Source organism: Coffea arabica, chromosome 1e, assembly GCF_036785885.1.
Source record: "Coffea arabica cultivar ET-39 chromosome 1e, Coffea Arabica ET-39 HiFi, whole genome shotgun sequence".
Taxonomy (NCBI): Eukaryota; Viridiplantae; Streptophyta; class Magnoliopsida; order Gentianales; family Rubiaceae; genus Coffea; species Coffea arabica.
In genome coordinates this window covers 43,369,182-43,375,756 of record NC_092311.1, presented here as the reverse complement: position 1 = coordinate 43,375,756, position 6,575 = coordinate 43,369,182, and positions in this window count along the sequence as shown.

Here is a 6,575-nt window from a genome sequence, read left to right as displayed (position 1 = left end):
GTTCTGCCTTCTTTTAATGTTTAGATAAGAGTAAATATTTACTGTTTCTTTCCTGTTGATAGTTGGAATTGGTTACAATATGAGGTTCGGACAAAATTTTAATCCTATCCTCTTTACCACATGCTAGTAAAATATTATTTTTTTGTAGCAGACTGATATTATAGGATTTGTAGTATATTCAATAACTTGATACTCAAATCATGGATGAGGCAAAGTTTGTCTAAATAAGCTTTACAGTGTCCTAACTCCTTGCAAAAAAAAAAAAAAAACACTAAATAGTCCTAATTGGCATCGCAAGTTACGGCAACGTGCCAGTGCCATCTAGGTCTAATTTTTTTTTTTGGGTCAAAATCTAGTCCTAATTGGTTCTGCTGTTTCTTGATCATGTTGTATGCTTGCGAATTAAAATTGCATTAAAATAGCATGTGAATGAGCATTTGTCTTTAATTAAGGAGTAAAAAGGATTTAAAGTATAAATAACAAACTATAAACGATTTATGAAGTAGATTATGTGAAAGTTTTAAATTTTAAATTTGACTGGTGATAGGGTTGGTTATAACCCACTACTTTTTATGTATTAAAATAAATACAAAAATCTATAACCCACTACTTGTTATGTTCTTGGGTTTTTTTAGGGTTAAATATAGTAAACCCCTTAACTTTATATTTAGCTGCACTTTACCCCCTCAACTTTACATTTAGTTGCACATTTGTGATTTTTTTGAAACGTGATTGTAATTTGCAAAGCTCATTTGTAGGGGTGGTTATAGGGTTAGTGTGGTGACAAATATTTCTTAATTATAAAAATGTAACATTGTATTAAAATAGCATACGAATGAGCATTTGTCTTTAATTAAGGAGTAAAAAGGATTTAAAGTATAAATAACAAACTATAAACGATTTATGAAGTAGATGGTGAGAATGTTTTAAATTTTAAATTTGATTGGTGATAGGGTTGGTTATAACCCACTACTTTTTATGTATTAAAATAAATACAAAAATCTAGAAAAAAGAATGAAAAGTTTGGAAGTCATTGAGAGGGTCTCTGCTAAAAATCCTTCTGCAATACATATAGATATAGACTAGTGTGGATACCCATGTTATGCACGGTACTGACATTATTAAAAGAAATTAAAAAAGAGAGTGAATAAAAAAAGTTAAAAAATTGTACTAACATAATTAAAATATCAGATTTGTCTAACAATAGTTCGAAATATAATAAAAAATATATATATTATTCAAGAAACTGCCTTTGTTTAGAAGATGGAACTTGAAAGAATAATAAAAATTTATATTAAAAAATGAATGATATATGAATAAAAATGAATGTAATCAAATGCTTTATTTGATTTTAAAATGAAATACTTACATACATTATGCATTCGATTTGATAATTTTTGTATGAAGGTGCGAACATTCTGCACACTAATTAATCTTCAGTACGAAATGCAATATTGGTGGTTTAATTTACTCTGTTGAATTTTGTTGAGTTCGTGTTACAAATAAGAATGCACAATCTTTGCATGAATTAATTCATTGGTTGAACAGCTTATCCCCATTTTCTTGAGAATTAAAAGCATATGGAATTTGAAATTAGTGTATATTTTACATGGTTTATAAATAGTATCACAATATATATATATATATCAAGAAATTCTACCATCCATTGCAATTTTTCTAAAATAAGAAGCATCACAATGAAATACGAATCGTTCATTTGAAAAATTTAGTATAGTTCAGAAACACTGTTGTTTTTTTTTCCCTCAGTGTATTTGGTTTGTGTGGATGGCAATGAGAATAAAATGGGTTAGCGATCACCCGTTGTTGTCAATAATTATGAAAAATTGTAATTCAAATGGACTCCTTAATTTTCGATATGTGATTTTTCATAGTGTTGATTTCATTATCAGTTACTTGGTACTATTAGTTATCCGTTGGTTAAGTGATAAAGATTACTAAATAAAAAAAGTGTAAAATTGTAGTAAAAATGAAGCGAACCTGCAATCTTTGTAAATTGGAAACGTGTTTTGTATCAGATGTAGTTCGTAACTTGCAAACATGATTTGTAAAGATGGTTACCATTAGTAAGGGATCAAGATTACACAATTTTAAAAAATAGAAAATTTTAGTAAAGATAAAGTGAACTTGCAATATTTGAAATTTGAAACGTGATTTGTATCAGACGCGGTTTGTAATTACAAACATATGAGTTGTAGGGGTGGTTACCATTAGTTAAGGGATAAAGATTATTAAGTTAAAAATGTAAAATTGTAGTAAAATAGGATTCAAATTTTTGACGATTTTTAAAGGTTCTCATCAAAAACTCTCGCTAATACATATAGATATAGATGACTATTGAATTTTTCTTTGTGCCTTTTTTACTTCTTAGATTTAGAATTTGAGGTAAAAATATCGACATATAAAAACAGAGTTGTGGGATTAATAGTAACTAGTCTAAACACCTGTGCTACGCACAGTAGATAATATTTGTGGAAGAAATTATAATCGATGGAGGAATTTAAAAAGAGTAAGAAATGTACGTAATTGTTCGTCTAATTTAGGGCACATGAAAGTATAGTTAAAAAATGAGATTTTGTAGCAATAGTTCAATATACGATAAAAACATTTCCATTATTTATAAATTACCACATTGACGGAAGTTAAATCCTAAAAAAAAAAAGAAGTAGAAATCTATATCATAAATTGAGCAACATAAGAGTTCAATTAAATATAACTGAATATTTAATTTGATAAGTAAATGAAATACTTACAAATATTTTGCCTTCGATTTTATAATTTTTTATGAATGTGGGAACATTCTTCACACCAATCAACTCAGAGTACGAATGCCGATCTTTGGGGTTTAATTAATTCTATTGAATTTTGTGGAGTTCGTACTATAAATGAGAATGCACGATTTTTGTATGAATTAATGTGTTGGTCGAACAATGTATCACCATTTTCCTAACTATTAAGAGCATGTGGAATTTAGAATTATCATTTGTTTAGAAAGTTTGTAAATAATATTGTATGAAAATATATACATATAAATAATTTATACCTTCCCTTTCAAATCTCTACGATAAAAAGCAACACAACGAAATGTGAATCATGCATGCCTGCCTTGAAGAGCGAGAGGTTACCACTGGAATATCTAACTTGTATGTTAACATTGTATCTGTTAAAAGGAAATTGTGATATACAATAAAAAAATGTAATTAAACTTAAAGATATATGAAAATAATTACCTGACAATAGTGTCGACTACATCATTACAATGGATACATACCATTTTTTAAAAATGAGATTCACATGGTTGTTCACAATTTTGCATAACTTATGGAACATATTGTCTATGCTAATGCTTTGAATGTAAGCAAGTATCCGAAAATATTTAACCTAAAACCATTCAAAAATGTAAAGATTACAATTATTAATTCAAAATAATATGTAGATAATTGTTCATTAATTAATTAATTGAGAGAATTTTTACCGTAGATGTGACTGCAAATGTTTCCTCCTTTGCAATTTGGCAAGTTTGAAAATTAGGCCCTGGTGAAATATTTGTAGTCGGACATGTTCTACGGTGAAATTAAGTTGAGGGTTAAGATCGATACCAGAAAGAAGTTGGAAAAGATCAATACTAGAAGGAAATTGAAAGAGATGATAAATTGCGATTTTTGGTAAAATTATGTTGTTATCTCTTATTATTGGGTTGTAGAAGTTTTAATCAAACTGGAATTGCTAATTGGAGGAGTATTAATTGAAGTGGGAAGGTATGTGAAGGGAGGTGTATTAGTTGGAGTGGAATTCTTATTTGATGAAAACTGGTAGTGTGTTTCAAACGTGAACAAGATATATTTTACGAAATAAATTAAATGTAAAATGCTAGAAAAATGGAATTGAAAGTAGGAAGGTGTATGGATACTTGTTGCTAAAAACCCTTCTCAAATTTATATAGATACTAGTGTGAATACCCGTGCTATGCACGGTGCTGACATTATTAAAAAATGAAAATAAAAGGGTGAATTAAAAAAGGTTAAAAAATTGTACCAACACAATTAAAATATAATATCTGTCTAACAATAGTTTGAAATATGATAAAATGTGTATATTATTCAAAAATTACCATTTTTTGGAAGATAGATCCTGAAAAAATAATAGAAATTTATATTAGAAAATGAATGATATATGAATAAAAATGAATGTAATTAAATGTTGTAAAAATAAAATACTTACAAACTAGTGTGAATACCCGTGCTACGCACGGTGCTGATATTATTAAAAAATGAAAATAAAAGGGTGAATTAAAAAAGGTTAAAAAATTGTACCAACGCAATTAAAATATAATATCTGTCTAACAATAGTTTGAAATATGATAGAATGTGTATATTATTCAAAAATTACCATTTTTTGGAAGATAGATCCTGAAAAAATAATAGAAATTTATATTAGAAAATGAATGATATATGAATAAAAATGAATGTAATTAAATGTTGTTAAAATAAAATACTTACAAATATTATGCATTCGATTTGATAATCTTACATGAAGGTGCGAATACTCTTCACACCAATCAACTTTTAGTACGAAAGCCAAAATTGGTGATTTAATTAATTCTGTTAAATTTTGTGGAATGCGTACTACAAATGAAAATGCACGATCTTTGCATGAATTGATTCGTTGGTTGAACAACCTATCACCATTGTCCTGAGAATTAAGTACGTGCGAAATTCAAAATTAGTGTATTTTTTTTTACATAATTTATAAATAGCATTATAAAAAATAAACATATATCAAGAAATTCTACCTTCCTTTGTAATTCTCTGAGATAAGAAGCATTACAATCAAATATGAATCGTGCATGTCTGTCCTATAGATTAAGATGCATGTTACCACTAGAATCTTTGATTTGTATGTTAACATTGTACCTGTTTAACAAATAAAATGTTATATACAATACAGAAAAATTTGTTGAAATTAAAGGTACATGAAATTAATTACCTAACAACAGTGTTGATCACGTCATTACAATGCGTACACACTGTTTTTTAAAAACTACCTTCACATAGTTATCCACAATTTTTGCATAATTCATAGAACATGTTTTCTATGTTAATGCTCTAAATGTAAGCAAGTATTCGAAAATATTTAACCTAGTAAGAATGAAAGAATGTATAGGTTATGATTATAAATTTAAAAATTTTTTGTAGTAATTAAATTAAATAGAGTAAGTTTACCGTATGCATGATTATATATTCGGATATTTATATTCTTTTTGAATTTGCTATCAACAATGCTTGTGATATTGTAAAATTGTTTGATCTCAACCACGACACTAACTTTCGAGCACATGTATCATTTTCAAATCTACAATTTTTTTAAATACATGTTGATAAGAGTATGAAACAACATTAAAAGTTTGATGTAGTGTTACTGATGGAACTCACCAACTGCACAGGTATCGAGCAAAATCTAAATTGTGATGATATACAATTTGCTAGCTCCAATTGTACAAAGTGATGGTCCTGCATAGTATGGTTATATTCGCTAAAAAACTATTCAAATTGTATAGAGTATAAGTAAAAGCATTTGATTTACCTCTGAAATTTCGTACGCAAATACCACATGCTAGTAAAATATTATTTTTTTGTAGCAGACTGATATTATAGGATTTGTAGTATATTCAATAACTTGATACTCAAATCACGGATGAGGCAAAGTTTGTCTAAATAAGCTTTACAGTGTCCTAACTCCTTGCAAAAAAAAAAAAAACACTAAATAATCCTAATTGGCATCGCAAGTTACGGCAACGTGCCAGTGCCATCTAGGTCTCATATTTTTTTTTTTATCAAAATCTAGTCCTAATTGGTTCTGCTGTTTCTTGATCATGTTGTATGCTTGCGAATTAAAATTGCATTAAAATAGCATGTGAATGAGCATTTGTCTTTAATTAAGGAGTAAAAAGGATTTAAAGTATAAATAACAAACTATAAACGATTTATGAAATAGATTATGTGAAAGTTTTAAATTTTAAATTTGACTGGTGATAGGGTTGGTTATAACCCACTACTTTTTATGTATTAAAATAAATATAAAAATCTATAACCCACTACTTGTTATGTTCTTGGGTTTTTTTAGGGTTAAATATAGTAAACCCCTTAACTTTATATTTAGCTGCACTTTACCCCCTCAACTTTACATTTAGTTGCACATTTGTGATTTTTTTGAAACGTGATTGTAATTTGCAAAGCTCATTTGTAGGGGTGGTTATAGGGTTAGTGTGGTGACCAATATTTCTTAATTATAAAAATGTAACATTATATTAAAATAGCATACGAATGAGCATTTGTCTTTAATTAAGGAGTAAAAAGGATTTAAAGTATAAATAACAAACTATAAACGGTTTATGAAATAGATGGTGGGAATGTTTTAAATTTTAAATTTGATTGGTGATAGGGTTGGTTATAACCCACTACTTTTTATGTATTAAAATAAATACAAAAATCTAGAAAAAAGAATGAAAAGTTTGGAAATCATTGAGAGGGTCTCTGCTAAAAACCCTTCTGCAATAC